The sequence below is a fragment of the Engraulis encrasicolus genome, chromosome 24 (genome assembly GCF_034702125.1).
Source record: "Engraulis encrasicolus isolate BLACKSEA-1 chromosome 24, IST_EnEncr_1.0, whole genome shotgun sequence".
In the NCBI taxonomy this organism is placed as follows: domain Eukaryota; kingdom Metazoa; phylum Chordata; class Actinopteri; order Clupeiformes; family Engraulidae; genus Engraulis; species Engraulis encrasicolus.
This window is the reverse complement of record NC_085880.1, coordinates 45,302,418-45,316,926: the sequence shown is the minus strand read 5'-3', so window position 1 is coordinate 45,316,926 and position 14,509 is coordinate 45,302,418. Positions and strand designations below refer to the sequence as shown.

Genomic DNA, 14,509 nt, shown 5'->3' with positions numbered 1-14,509 from the left:
GAAAAGTCTCTTCACACTAGTGCAGCACACCCTAAAACCCGGTTGCACACGGTACACAGCAACTGTTGACACACGGCATATCCAAAGGCTGTCCGCGCTGGCAAACATTGGTGAGGTCCGCTTATGGCGGGGGTAGTAGAGTCTGTATCAAAGAGTCTGTATCAAGGCGTCTGTATACTAGCAAGGCCCAGTAGAGGAGGAGAGAAAGCGAGAGCGAGCGAGCAAGTGAGGGTGAGGAGGAGAGCTAAGGCCGGGCACAGCTTGCCCGTCCAGGACGGAGGGTTGAGCTTCCTCTTGAAGTGCCACAGTATTAAACACATGAGTCTAGGTTACGGAAGTCACTTAACTTTCATTCGCGTCGTGGCATCCACTCCTGCGCCGAGGTCGCGCTTCCTCGGTATCCCTGCAGGTTGCCAAGTCCAGGTCCATAGGATCCCTCTGTCGATACGGTTCCGCGTCCATCCAGGCTCCGGCCGGTTACCGGCATGGCATCCCCTCCGTCCGGCAACTGCATTTGTGGGCCACAGCGCTCTCCCCCTCCGGTGCTCGCTCGCCACCTCTCGTTGCGTTCTCGTCCCCCGGCGTTCTCCTCCACCTCTGCATACCTGCATGTTAAAGAGTTTATGAAACGAAAACAAAGTAAAGGAATTTGACCATTTCCAGGACAGATTCTGAAAGTTCTAAGCCTTGTGAATAAAATGGGATATTGTCTGGGTGATATTTTGTCCTAAAAGTCATGTTAAAACGTTCCCAAAAAGTGTTTTTTTTGGTGACATGCAAATTTTATGCAAATGATATGCGTGACATAGAAGGGGTGAGTTCACCTCATTCCACCTTGTTCAGATCAATGGCGGCTAGTACCAAAACAAAGCGCAGAGTCAAGCAGTGTGTTGCTGGAGAGCCGAACGGTGCCAGCTGCAAAAATGGCTACTTGACAGAAGGAATATCTTTGCACAAGTTCCCTTCTGTGAAGAATGATGGAACTGTGGCCAACAAGGAGAAGGCTAAATCAAGCTAGGGTTCTGTGGATCCAATGCGTGGTTTTGAAGCAAGCTTGTGGTCACTGTTGTGCTCGGCACATTTCCACCCCTTGTGCTTCACCACAAATGTGGAGGTCGCGGGCATGGTTGGACTGAAGAGAATGCTATTGCCTCAAGCAGTTCCAACAATTGACATCGCCGGCGTGCAGACTGAAACTGCCCCTGTTTTACCTTGTCCATCTGCTTTGTATGTTGTTTTCAGGAAAGGGTAATGCACATTACATGCCAAACCGTTGCGAATGCTCTCGGAATATGCACTTTTTGTTGATTGCCATTCAACTGGTCAATATATTGGTTTTGGGAGGATATCCGCGCATCAGCGTGGTGCTCTCGGTCGAGGACAGCCAACTCAAAGACTGGGCTACTCAGGGCTTTTTCTGAACGGGGAAATAGGGGCGCTCCACCCTCATACCTCCGTGGGTGCACCCTCATACTTTTATTTTTATATATATATATTTGAGCGCCCCTAATTAATTTCTCATTCATGGGGGGGAACACCCCCCTTCACCCCCTGTAACCTGCCATGATGCTCCCTGATGCCAAAAAAATCCTAGAAAAAGTCCTGCTACTGCTTAGCGAATAAATGGAGATGCACATAGCGTAGGCCTACTTTGAAGCGTTGATTGTTTGTTTTTAGTATTGTGGTGCATGTGTGGCTGACGTTTGGACACACCTCGTCCTCAGAGTCAGGCTGAGGGACACGCAACGCCTGTGACTTTGAGCACAAAAAATAATAATAATGATAAACGCTAAAAATATGCTGAGGACTCAGGCTATATAGGGTGTTTTTCCAACAGCCTAATACCTCCGTTTTTTCTCTAGTTGATGATATTTTTGCATGTAGCCTACATGCATTTCAATCACAGTATATCGCGCAATTGAATCAAAATGCCCCCCATTTGTCAACAAATACACACGCCATGTCATCTTTGGGTCATGGCAAAGCGCCCTTAGCAACCGTAACCATAAACATAAGAACTGTCAGGCTATGGGTGCATCCCAATATGTGTCCTTGCCTCCTCCACTTGTGCGTGTCTCCTCGTCCCGCCTCCTGGCCCCTCCTCCGTGGAGAAAACGATAAAGTTTCCCAGCTGTCAGCCTCGCCACAACAACTTTTGAGGGACTGTTTTTCATTCACCATCCCAATTGCAAATGAGAAAAAGACTTAACAATTGAGCTTTTGCAAGATATTGAAATATAATGCTGTTGTCAGTGATGTCATCATGACGAGAAGCAAGTGGAGGAGGCAAGTGGAGGAGGCAAGGTCACATATTGGGATGCACCCTATGTCAACAATCGTCACTTCGCCTGTCAGACATGTCACTTTCTGCAGATGTATCAGTGCCTCTGAAATAGATTTGTGCTGCTGTTTTTTTTTCTCATGAGGTTGGATGTGTGGTTTTTCGACACGCTAATGTTTGTATCAGAATTTTGGTTCCTTTATAAGATGTGGGTCCATCAAATGTGTGTTGTTTTCTCACATCGCCATACTAGCAAACCAGGGACTCTCCTCTTTGATGTCACAGCCCAGCTCATTAGTCACACCAAATTTCACAGAATTCACACTTTGAGTTGCCATTTTCACAAGTTCCTCCAGGATGATTGGGTTCAAAGTCTCATCGATGCTATCAGAAAAAACAAGGCTTTAATGGGAATGACCGTTTGTTTTCGTTTCATAAACACTTTAAAAAGCGTTTCCCCAACACCTCTACTCCAATCACAACCAACCTCAGTCCTTCTCCACACCTGTAACCCATAGTCAATCACAATGCATTAAAAACAATCCTGTTGACTTCCCATGGTCCGTCACCTAAAAATGTCCGTTGGAAACAAGTTGTTATTTTTTTTGGTCCCCTCCCCCACTGATCCAAGTCACCCCTGTGACATTATAGTTGTGTCTGTGTAAGTGTGTGCATGGTCTGTGTGATCTAGTCTTTCTATCTCATTTCCAAATAACATTACTCTACATGCCCCCTGTGCACCATGGCAGGTCAAGAGCCAGACCCTTGTGACCACTACACTGTGCTGAATGACACCTGGAGAGCAAATATATATCAGCGTGGCAGTAGTAAGTGTGACAGTGATGTCCAGTGGCAGGGTTGGTACCGCATGTTCCATGAGGGGCGCAGTGTCCGCATGCCAGACCGCTGTGTGCGTCCCCATACATGTGGTACTGCTGTGGCCCTGTGGATGAACGGTCCACATCCCAAGCTAGAAGATGGCATTGTCACCAGGGAAGTGTGTGGACACTTTTTTAATGACTGTTGCTACAGCAAGTCACCTTCCATCCGGGTGAAGATTTGTCCAGGAAACTACGCTGTTTATGAACTAGTGAGGCCTGCAGGCTGCAATCAGGCATACTGTACAGGTAAAATACATTGTGTGTATATATACAACCTTAGCACAGTGTATTACAATGACAATTTGAAAGTCATTAGGAATGTATTTTCTGTTTTTTTGTTAGCGGTAATATTTTATGTATGTGTAAAGGAGTGGACATTAAATTATTATTTACCAAAATAATAATTCGTAAGTTGGATCGATAAATTGCGACTACGCCACTAGAGAGAGATGTTTTTCCTCTAGAAAATGAATACAAAGCACACAGGTTCGTAAAAGGATGGCAGAGACAGGATTCATGGACAGTTAGCTTTCTTTTTATTATTCTTTGTATAAAAAGGTATAAATATGGACTCTTCTGGTCAACCAATGGGCACGACTGGGTGCAACATTTAACAGATAATGACAGACATGGAGGAGATGGTTTGTTCTTACAATAAAGATATCACGTGGTCATCCCACACCCCAATGACAAAGTTCCCACCCTCTATCTCCACTAGTAAAGTACCACGGCACAGCAAACAGTTTGCGTAGTTATGTAGCACAGCAACCCACACGAGTAATAAAGTAAGCAATACACCACAGAGCACGGCAAACCAACTAATTAGAGATAGGGTTGTCCCAGCACCCGGATGGGTAGACAGCGCGATAAATAAAATAAAAGAACAAACCAAAACAGACAATAAGAGAAACAAAATACAGGACAAAGGAACTCTCACTTCCTCGGCTCCAAAATAAACAACAAAAAGAACACGTTCACTTCACACACACATCCACTCACTCGATCAGTCACGCAACCCCAGCACAGAACAGCACCACGAGCGCACAGTCTTTAACAGGAAACAAAGCAGCGGCTCGCTGCAGCAGACGGCCCACGTAGGGAGATCATCCGCTGGTTACCACGGGCAGCGAAGCACAATTACGCTCCAGCATCAACAGGGGGAAGGGCCCAAAACGACACCCAGCGCAGTACCAGGAAACATGCCAACTGCATGACTAGTCAGCAGTCTATGAGGAGGCTCGGCAGTAGTCCGATCACTCAGCCACACAGAAGCGTTGAGACCCACCACAAAGATTGCCAAATCCCCATGGCGCATCGTTGCCCATGGGCTCATACCTCTCCAGCGACACACTGAATACAGTGGCCCACAAACGATCAAATCGGCCGCCTCACCTGTCGTGCCAGGTAGCGCTTTTAAAAGATACCCAGGTATCACCAATTAGTGCTGCACCAATCCCCTGGCCAGCTGTCACAGCAGACTGCGACTTAAAGCTGCATACCTTCGTTATGCCACATACGTATGCGCTACAAGATGCTATACAAGATAAGACTTGAATACAAGAATTGTGAAGGAGAATATATGAACATTATAGCAGTGCAGTTTTGGCAGTATATCCATGGCAAACGTAGCCTGGCTCTCATGCAGACCCTCGTGCTTCGTGCATCTTCGTTAAACTTCGTGAGCTCGCACAAGGGTCTGGAAATCTTAGATGAGCCCGAACGGAATCAGATATTTCACAACCTGTCCAATCAGAATCGCAGGGCGGGATCGCGGGGCGGGGTATATAAAAGTCAGGGGTTGAGGTAGTACGTGATTTAAAAAAAAGTCATGTGAACTCTCGAGCTGTTTTGAACACATCAATGCCTTTCCAGAGCTAAGCGATTGACAATGTTCCAACCATCGCGTGAGAACCAGGTTATGGCAAAAGTAGTTTCCAACCACAAAACTTCATTTAGTAAGATGACTGCTAAAATAAGAATCCCTATCGTGCAGTTGAGAGCTTTGGGTTATATAACCAAGAAAACAAATTACTATCAGCTTAAAGGAACTATTAGCATAGCTTAGCATAATCAATGGAAGTAAATTGGCAGCATTAGTGATTATGCTAAGCTATGCTAATAATTCTGAGTACTGAAAACACTGAGATGAAAATAATATGCACATTCATGAATAATGCTTGGAAATACTGCAAATATGTGAAAATCCCAAAAATTGTGGACTGCTCCTTTAATTGAACCAAAATTATTTGCCATGACTCACATTTTCATGTTCCATAACATCTAATATTTTTATGTCCCACAGATGTGTTACCTCCTCCTCCTCCAGGTAAGTGATTTATAGATACATCTATATAAGAGGGTATGTCCGTCCATCTGTCGGTCTGTCTGTTGGTCCGTCCATCTGAAACGCATTCTTGAAATTGTTATGCCCTCCTCTGTCCACAAGGCAGCATCTTTGTCCGCCTGTCGAACTTGTTATTAAAAATCCTGGACTGAGACTAGTTAACGAATCATTGCACACTTTGGGTCGTTTCATTTTATGCTTTTGCGTTTACATTCACTACTAAATGTACCATATAGGCTACATTCACACAGGAAGTAGCTACAAACGTGCACTAAAACATCTTGTCAATTCTTAAATCCATCTCCACCTTAATAATAATTTATAGGTGTGTTATGGCTGTTTGCCTGTATACATACTATATGAGGGGTGTATATATTTTTTATTTTGTCTTCATCTCTCTTTCGTCATGCTCCTGTAAACCATGCCAGCTGAGGAAGACCCTTGTGACCACTACACTGTGCTGAATGACACCTGGAGGGCTACCACCAATGGCGGAGGTTACAGAAGTGACATTTACGGCTATTGGCATGGTTGGTACCGCCTGTTCCATCTGGGGCAGAGTGTCCGCATGCCAGACAGCTGTGTGCCTCAAGGTCATTGTGGTACTTATTATCCAACATGGCTGAATGGCCCACACCCCAAACCAGAGGATGGTATCGTCACGAGGCAGGTGTGTGGAACCTATAAAAGTGACTGTTGCAAATACAAATCCACATCCATCCGGGTGAAGATGTGTCCAGGAAACTACGCTGTTTATGAACTAGTGAGCGCTGAACAACTTTATATGGCGTACTGCACAGGTAAAGCTCTCTGTTGAACAACTTTAACATGGTGTGCTTCCTTTGTCAATTTTAGAATCCATACACATGACTTGTGTTTTTCATATATCTGATATCCAAATGTTCTGCAGATGTATCCACGGCGATAACAACTGCTCCAACCACCCCGACCACCGCTCCAACGACTGCAGGTAACGACCCCCAAAAAAACTAAATTTCTTGACTTGGTCAATAGCCTGGTTCTCACCAGACTTGATCTACACTTAGCTGTCTTTCTCTGATATCCCATATTGTTTTTCTACATGTTCCTGTACACCATGGCAGGTCAAGAGCCAGACCCTTGTGACCACTACACTGTCCTGAATGACACCTGGAGGGCCACCACCAACTGGATCCCGTTCCCCAACTACAAGTGTGACACATACCATTACGTCCAGTGGCGCGGCTGGTACCGCATGTTCTATGAGGGCCAGACTGTCCGTATGCCAGAAAAATGTGTGCCTAAAGGCCATTGTGGTACTCAGTATCCAATGTGGCTGAATGGCCCACATCCCAAACAACAAGATGGTATCGTCACCAGGCAGGTGTGTGGAACCTGGGGTAGTGACTGTTGCAGATTCAAATCCACCTACTAGTGCGGGTTCAGTTGTAAGTTTAGGAACATTTCATATAGATTTTTCCATTCAGCATTTTTTTTTTACTTCTAGGACCCCCCCGAATTCAAATCCACCTTTTTCCAATTTTTTCCTTAATATTTAGTGGCAAATCCAAGATGGCTGCCATTGTGTACAGAACATTCGCCATTAATGCTGTTTTAAGGATTGAATTTCTTCAGTTAATCTTTTTTTTATTTCTAGGACAACATTTCATAGAATACCACTTGTTTCCAATGTTTTGCTTGTTTTTTAGTGGGAAAATCAAGATGGATGACATCATATTTTGCAAAATTGGCATATTTCAGCCATTATTGACTTTTATTGGTAATATTTGTTACATGACTGAAGTCAGCCATCACATAAACTAAATCCATTACAAAATCCAAGATGGCCAACATTTCATATAGCAAAATCAATATTAACATAATGATTTCAGGTCTATAAAGCCATTCATTTGTGAATTTAAGCACACAAGATTGTGTGCAGGTCCAAATTATTGTTCAAACAAAAATTACTATGAATCAATTAATGTACAGTACCTGTTATGCAGTGCTACCTGTACAGTAGTATTGCATATGCACTGGTTTGGCTGCCTATGTCAAGGCCAAGGTCTACAAAGTTGCTTCAGGGTCGGCTTCAGCTTACTGTATCTGAAGGCTATGAAACCAAATGCTCTGCCTGGGATGCTGCAGTCCTCCAATTCCAACAATCTTGCCATGCTCTCTGCTCACAGAACTAGGCTGTTTGGCATGACAGTCAGTGTACACCCATGACCCTAGTAATGGCCACACTATCATACCTTTGTAAGACCTTTGGCATCATGAAGTATTGGTGGCCCAAGTGTGAATGTAAATTGTGTCTGCCTCCAGAAATTTTGGGGCCCACAAAAGATTTGATTTTTGGGCCCCCATAAGAGCCCCTGTCAGTGCTGTCAGTGCTTGGGCCCTTAGAATCTGTAACATCTTTCCCCCCCTAGCGGCGCCCATGTCTACCTCAATGATGCGACAGAGTATTCTCTCTATATTCATGTGTGGAATGAGGTGTTCCTATTGCCCACTCTTCTGGATAGTTCTGTGAAATGAATTAATAGGATTTTTTTGTACTTCCTGATCAGTGTATAGAGTTTAGTTGGAGGCAACTGGCCTCTGGCAACTGGCAAATTGCAAGCCAATCTTTGCACACAACATTTAAGGTGTGTCACCCCAAACTTCAGATGTTCTACCTCTGAGACTGAGGCATCGTGAGGATGGACAGAGGGCTCCACTCCTGTCATAAATCACACCGGCTCCACCTGCTGCTATGCTATCGAGATCAGGGGTCAGTTCAGATATAGATGAGAGATCTAGGTTATTTGCTAGTTCAAAGGTTTTTGGACACCATGTTGAATTTTGGCAAAATATGAGATAAATGTTGATAACGTACCTATCAAAATATTACCAATATGCGTAAAATACTGCAGAATGGCTTTATAGACCGTAGCACCTTAATGCACGCCTTACCTCCAGTGGAATGCTGTAATAGTCATTGAAAAGTTAACCACCAGAGTAACTTCACTTCACTACTATAACATAACATAGGAACTTTAGTTATGCACTACAACTTGGTCATTGCCATTCTGGTAACAGCAAATTTATAACGCCATGTCTTAGTGAGTTAAAACACCAAAATGTCCTCATTTTGCTATAATGTCAGCCATCTTGGATTTTGCTTCTGAAAGTTAAAGGGACAATAAAAACAAGTTGTTTTGTATTCAGAGGGGGTCCTACAAATAAATAGGATAAGACACATTAGCCTACCTGGTCATAAAAAGAGACGTTCAATGCCTTTTCTGATGTCATGTTGAATTTTTACAACATATTGAATAATTTTTGAAGGAAGTTCATGTAATGGCTGACTGAACAGTCCTTTATCCATTGTGAATATTACAAATACAAGTAAAAAACAATGACTTTAGATACATTAAAACACCAAATACATAATTTATGCTACATGTCATGTCAGCCATCTTGGATTTTGGTACTAAAACTTAAGGGGCGGGGGTGGAAACAGGTTGTTTTTTGTTCAGGGGGTGTAGGAAATATAAAAAACACCAATTCCAAAAATGTATATGACATGTTTCTTTCAATTACATTCAATTGTGTTAGAATATGACCATATATCCGCCATCTTGGATTTTGGGCGTTTCCACTTCAGAAAAAAATTGGAAACAGGTGGATCTGAAGACTATGGGGTCTGTAGTTGATAAAAAAAACACAATTTGGAAAAATCTATATGAAATGTTCCTAAACCTTATTTTTGAGACAATTGAACCTGCACTATCCATCCGGGTGAAGATGTGTCCAGGAAACTCCGCCGTTTATGAACTAGTGAGCCCTGAAACCTGCAATATGGCGTACTGCACAGGTAAAGCTCTCCGATGAACAACTGTAAGATGGTGTTTCCCATAGCAATGGGGAAATAATCTTTTTTTTAAATACTGGTTCGGCTTCGTGATTCGGGTCACCACCAAAATGTAATCACTTGTTCCTTTGGTCATTTCTAACAACTGTCCAAACTTTCATCCAAATCTGTGCATAACTTTTTGAGTTATCCTGAAAACAGATAACACTTCCCCAAGTGGGCTTTCACTTTCACTTTCACAAACAGACAGACAGACAAACAAACAGAGCAACATGATCTCCAAAAATTCCATGCTCCTGGACACGGATGTAAAGGACGCAAAATCTGTGTCCAGGAGCACTGATTTTGCCAAAATTCTGTGCTCCTGGACACGGAATTATTTTCCGTGATGGACACACAGAAGTGCTTTCTCTATACTGTACTTCTCTGTATACTGTACTTCTCTATACTCTACACAGTATGTTTTCACAGTCCTTGTTTTCTCAGGATTTTTCTAAATTTCAAATATTTTTCTCAAAAAAACATTTCTTACCGACAGGTTAGGGTTAGGGATTGATTTGGCCTGGGCACAGCTAGTATTCTTTCATTCATTATATGAATTTCATAGCCTATCAACCAACTGGAAAAGGTATTTCTCAAAAATATGTCTTTAATGACAGGTTAAGGTTAGGGAATGTTTTGGTCAGGGCACAACTTAAATTGCTTCAGGCATTATTTTGTGTAGGATTAGCATTTGGTATGTATTTTCTAATGATAGAGTTAACACAGTGCTGTGGGAATATAGAAAGCACTTCAGTGTGCCCATCACTTAAAACAATTCTGTGTCCAGGAGCATGGATTTTGCCAAAATTCCATGCTCCTGGACACAGACACGGATTTCGTGTCCTTAACATTCGTGTCCAGGAGCATGGAATTTTTGGAGATCAGGCTGAACAGACAGACAGACAAACCAACGCAACCAAAACACACTTCCTTGGCAGAGGTAATCATGTGTAGTGTTTCATATCCTTATGACTGTCTCTGATCCAACTAGAATACTTAACTTTTTGTGATTGAAATATTACATTAAGAATACTATTGATGCTTAATTTAAGGTAGCTCAAAAATCCACCAAAAAACACAAAAAAAAACCAACTGAGCTCCAGTTAAAGTTGTCTTCAAGTGTATCAGAGGGAGCGCTGAACTTCTACAGTAAAATAAATTATTTTGTGTGTATTGTGTGTGTGTGTATTGTGTGTGTGTGTGTGTTCAGATCCTGAGAAGCCGGTGGGGAAGCAGCCAAAGGACTTGGTGGCAAAGACAGACGCCTGAAGATGTTGTAGCGTAGTGCAGATGGGGTTGCCGGCGGGCCTATTCACTATTTGCTGAAAATACTCAACTACATCAGAACAACATTGCAATGACATTATCGAGAGCCTTAAGTAACAGATTAAGACATAGCCAGTGGTGACAGTAAGGTTATAACATAGTCTCTGCTCTAAGGGGTTAAGGCCACCTGAAGAACCCTCTGATGTTCTTCTATCTACTGCTATCTGCTATCTACTAATCATGTCTGCCTTATATCAGAGCCACTCTTATGTTTCCATGATAACTACAAATTGTTTTGTCTTTCTGTCTATGCCAGTAAAAAGGATTATAAAACCATTCTACATGGCAAAAAGCTGTGTTGTGTGTGTATTTTTGTCAGTGCTGGTGAAACTATTAAGTTGGTATTAAAAAAAAACGTGTGAGTGTGAATTGTGGTGTCCCAAAGCATATCTGGCGCCCTCTGCTGATGAAAATGGGTTCTTCAACCCCAGGAATGGGCAACGTTCATGATGCAGTACAGCCACCAGTTGCACATCACTTTCTACCCGGCAGACTCTACCGTCTCATGCAATTCCCCAATCACACGCATGCCACCCTCAACCCAAAGGCCTTATTTTAACAACAAGCAAAGTTTATAATAATAACAACAATAATAATAATAATAATTAATATCAAAGTAATATGTAATATTAAATCGATATTTTCCTTTTCAGTAGTTCAGTGTGTGTGTGTGTATTTATTGTCCATCAGTTTGTCCGTCCTCCTATTGCACACTGTGTGTGTGTGTGCATGCATGTCTTAGGCGCCGCCAGAAATGTTGGGCCCCATTAAAGATTCCAATTCCCTAACCTAATTCTACACCAGTGCACTTTTCAACGAATGCCTTGTGTATGTTGCAAGGCTGTAGCAAATGGGAGTAGAGTTTCCCCGCCGGGACTCAAACTCAGACCTTCTGGGGTACCATACTGGGGCTCTGACCACATTACGTAACATTACATTACATTATTACATTACACTTTTATATTCAAAGCAACTTGCACTTACAGTATTTTATAACTACAGGGTGTTGGTTACAGTCCCTGGAGCAGTGTGGGGTTAGGTGCCTTGCTCAAGGGCACCTCAGCCATGGATGGAGATGTGGGGAGCAGTAAGGGCGGAATTTGAACCTGCAATCCTCTGCTCTAAACCCCATCTCCTTAACCACTAGGCCACGGCTACACCAAAGAGCCAGACTCGTTGGCTTGACAGTCAGAGCACACCCACAACCCTAGTGATGGCCACTACATCATACTGTCTTCTCCTTTGTGAAGTGGTAATGTAAATAATTTCCTAGGCTCTTAAGTGATGGGAAAAAGATTTACTGATGCAGCTGAAAATGGAGCTTTTATACTTTTATACTTGGTGAAGTTCCCGCTCCTCTGCAATAATGCTGAGAAGATTCCACACTGATCTTACGGGAGGAGAGCAATAAGGATGCTCACACTGGGTTTGATGACACCAGCAGCACACCAAGGTTGTAAAAGTTTTGGATTTTTTTGTTGTTGACTTTGTTGCTTTTGCCATTTAGTAAATTTAGTTATTTCTAGACTCTTTATGCAGATGGGCTATTTCAGTCTTTGGTATATATATAAAAAAGACTCAATTACATTCTTTTAACACCATTGTTTACACAGAGCCTATAACAGATTAAGATTTTGTTATCACACTTTTGACAATAACGTTATCCAAAAGCTCTGCACAAAGGGGAGAGAGGGGGGCGGGGATCCCTATGACCCCCCAGGCTGACTTTTTAGTGAGTTAAATGAGCATGACAAATAGAGTAGCAAATGTAACGGATGTTGGCTAGCAGAGTTCGGTGTAGAACGTTAGTAAACCTCCCTCCCGAAGCCTCATACAGTATCAGTAGAACGTTAGTAAACCTCCCTCCCGAAGCCTCATACAGTATCGGTAGAACGTTAGTAAACCTCCCTCCCGAAGCCTCATACAGTATCAGTAGTGCTGAGATATCGGCCTGGACTTTTAGCTCAGTGGTATCATGCTGCCCCTCCCGTACACGAACTGGAGCGTTGACTGGTAGGTCGCGGGTTTCAGCCCCGATTGGCTGGAGCGTTGACTGGTAGGTCGCGGGTTTTAGCCCCGATTGGCAAACTAGAGCAGATGACCTCAGTTACACAACCCTATTTTTTTAAAAATATATTTTTTGGTCTTTCTGACTTCATTTATGATAGTACAGTGAAGATGGTGACAGGAAGCGAGTGGGGAGAGAGAGATGGGGAAGGGCCGGCAAAGGACCCGGGCCGGGAATCGAAGCCAGGTCGGCAGCATAGCAGACGAGTGCCCTACCATTAGGCCATGGCAGGGCTACACATACCTTTTTTCATACTGTTGAAATGGCTACAATAAACTTGAAGCTTGAATCACATTTGACTGCCCATGCAGGACGTCATTTGACCTACTGTATTTTGAAGGTTAGTTGTTAATTGTTACTAAAACTCAAATTGTCAGCTAAATTCAGATGAAATCACGGGGGGGGGGGGGGGGGGGGGGGGGGGAACTCCCCCAGGAAAATGGTAAACTAAAAATAAAATTGCGCACTTAATACACAAATTTTACAAACAAACACTTATATAGGTTTTACACTGGCCTAGGACCACTCAGATTCCTGTGACACTCCAAACTTTGTCATATATGTATATGGGCATGTGGGGCAACTGTCATAAACATTTGAAATGATCAGATGGGCTAAATAAAATTACTTTGCTGACCAGATTTGGCACCCAAGTCTGAGTTTGACATCTCTGGTGTACACAATCGAAAGCTTTCTTCACATCACTGTTCTCAAACGTGTGTTGGATACGACCACAATTGCCATTCAAAGAGGGGTTTCCAAAATGATGTAATAAAGAGGCTATGTGTACATGCATGTGGAAAGGACAGTAGATATGACAGAGAGGACATTGCTGTCTTGTAACGTATGTGCTGATGTTGCATGGCTTTTGGGATGATATTTGGAGTATATAAAGACTTTAAAAAAATAATTAATTAATGCAGGATTGTCAGACACTGAAAAGTCAAGGTTAGTGTAAGAAATAAAACTGCATGTCATAATTGGCAGGAATCCGCCTTTGACAACTCACAATGGAATGATGCAATGTAAATAACTTGTTAGGCACTAAAGTGATGGGAAAAAGACCTACTGATGCAGCTGAAAACCAAACTTTTATACTTTTATACTTGGTGAAGTTCCCGCTCCTCTGCTAGAGACTGCAATAATGCTGAGAAGATCCCACATTGATGAGACCAATAAGGATGCTCACACACCTGGGTGACATCATGTCATGATGACACTAGCAGCACGCACACACACACACACACACACACACACACACACACACACACACACACACACACACACACACACTCTCTCTCACACACACACACACACACACGCACACACACTAGGGTGGAATGAACTGAAGTGAAGTGAACAAAACTGAAGTACCTTTGAGCAAGGCACCTAGCCCCAGGGGCTATTACCAATACTCTACCAATACTCTGTATTCTATAGTCTGCCTGGATCCATCCATCCATCCATCCATCCATCCATCCATCCATCCATCCATCCATCCATCCATCCATCCATCCATCCATCCATCCATCAATCAATCAATCAATCAATCAATCAATCAATCAATTAGTCTTTATGAGGTCTTAAAAGTTGCCATTATGTAAATAACCATGTCATGAAAGCGTGGCACATGTGCCACTTACTTACACTTACACTTACATTACCACATTGCACAGGGAATATTTCAAAAACGTATAGACACTTGAGATAAGATTCATTGTTTCAACAGCGT

The 14,509-nt window shown here is 42.9% G+C and overlaps 1 pseudogene; it reads left to right on the top strand.

The window, feature by feature from the left end:
* LOC134441122 (uncharacterized) overlaps positions 1–10,855 on the top strand; it is a 28,556-nt pseudogene extending 17,701 nt beyond the window's left edge.
* Positions 10,856–14,509: the final 3,654 nt, after the last annotated feature.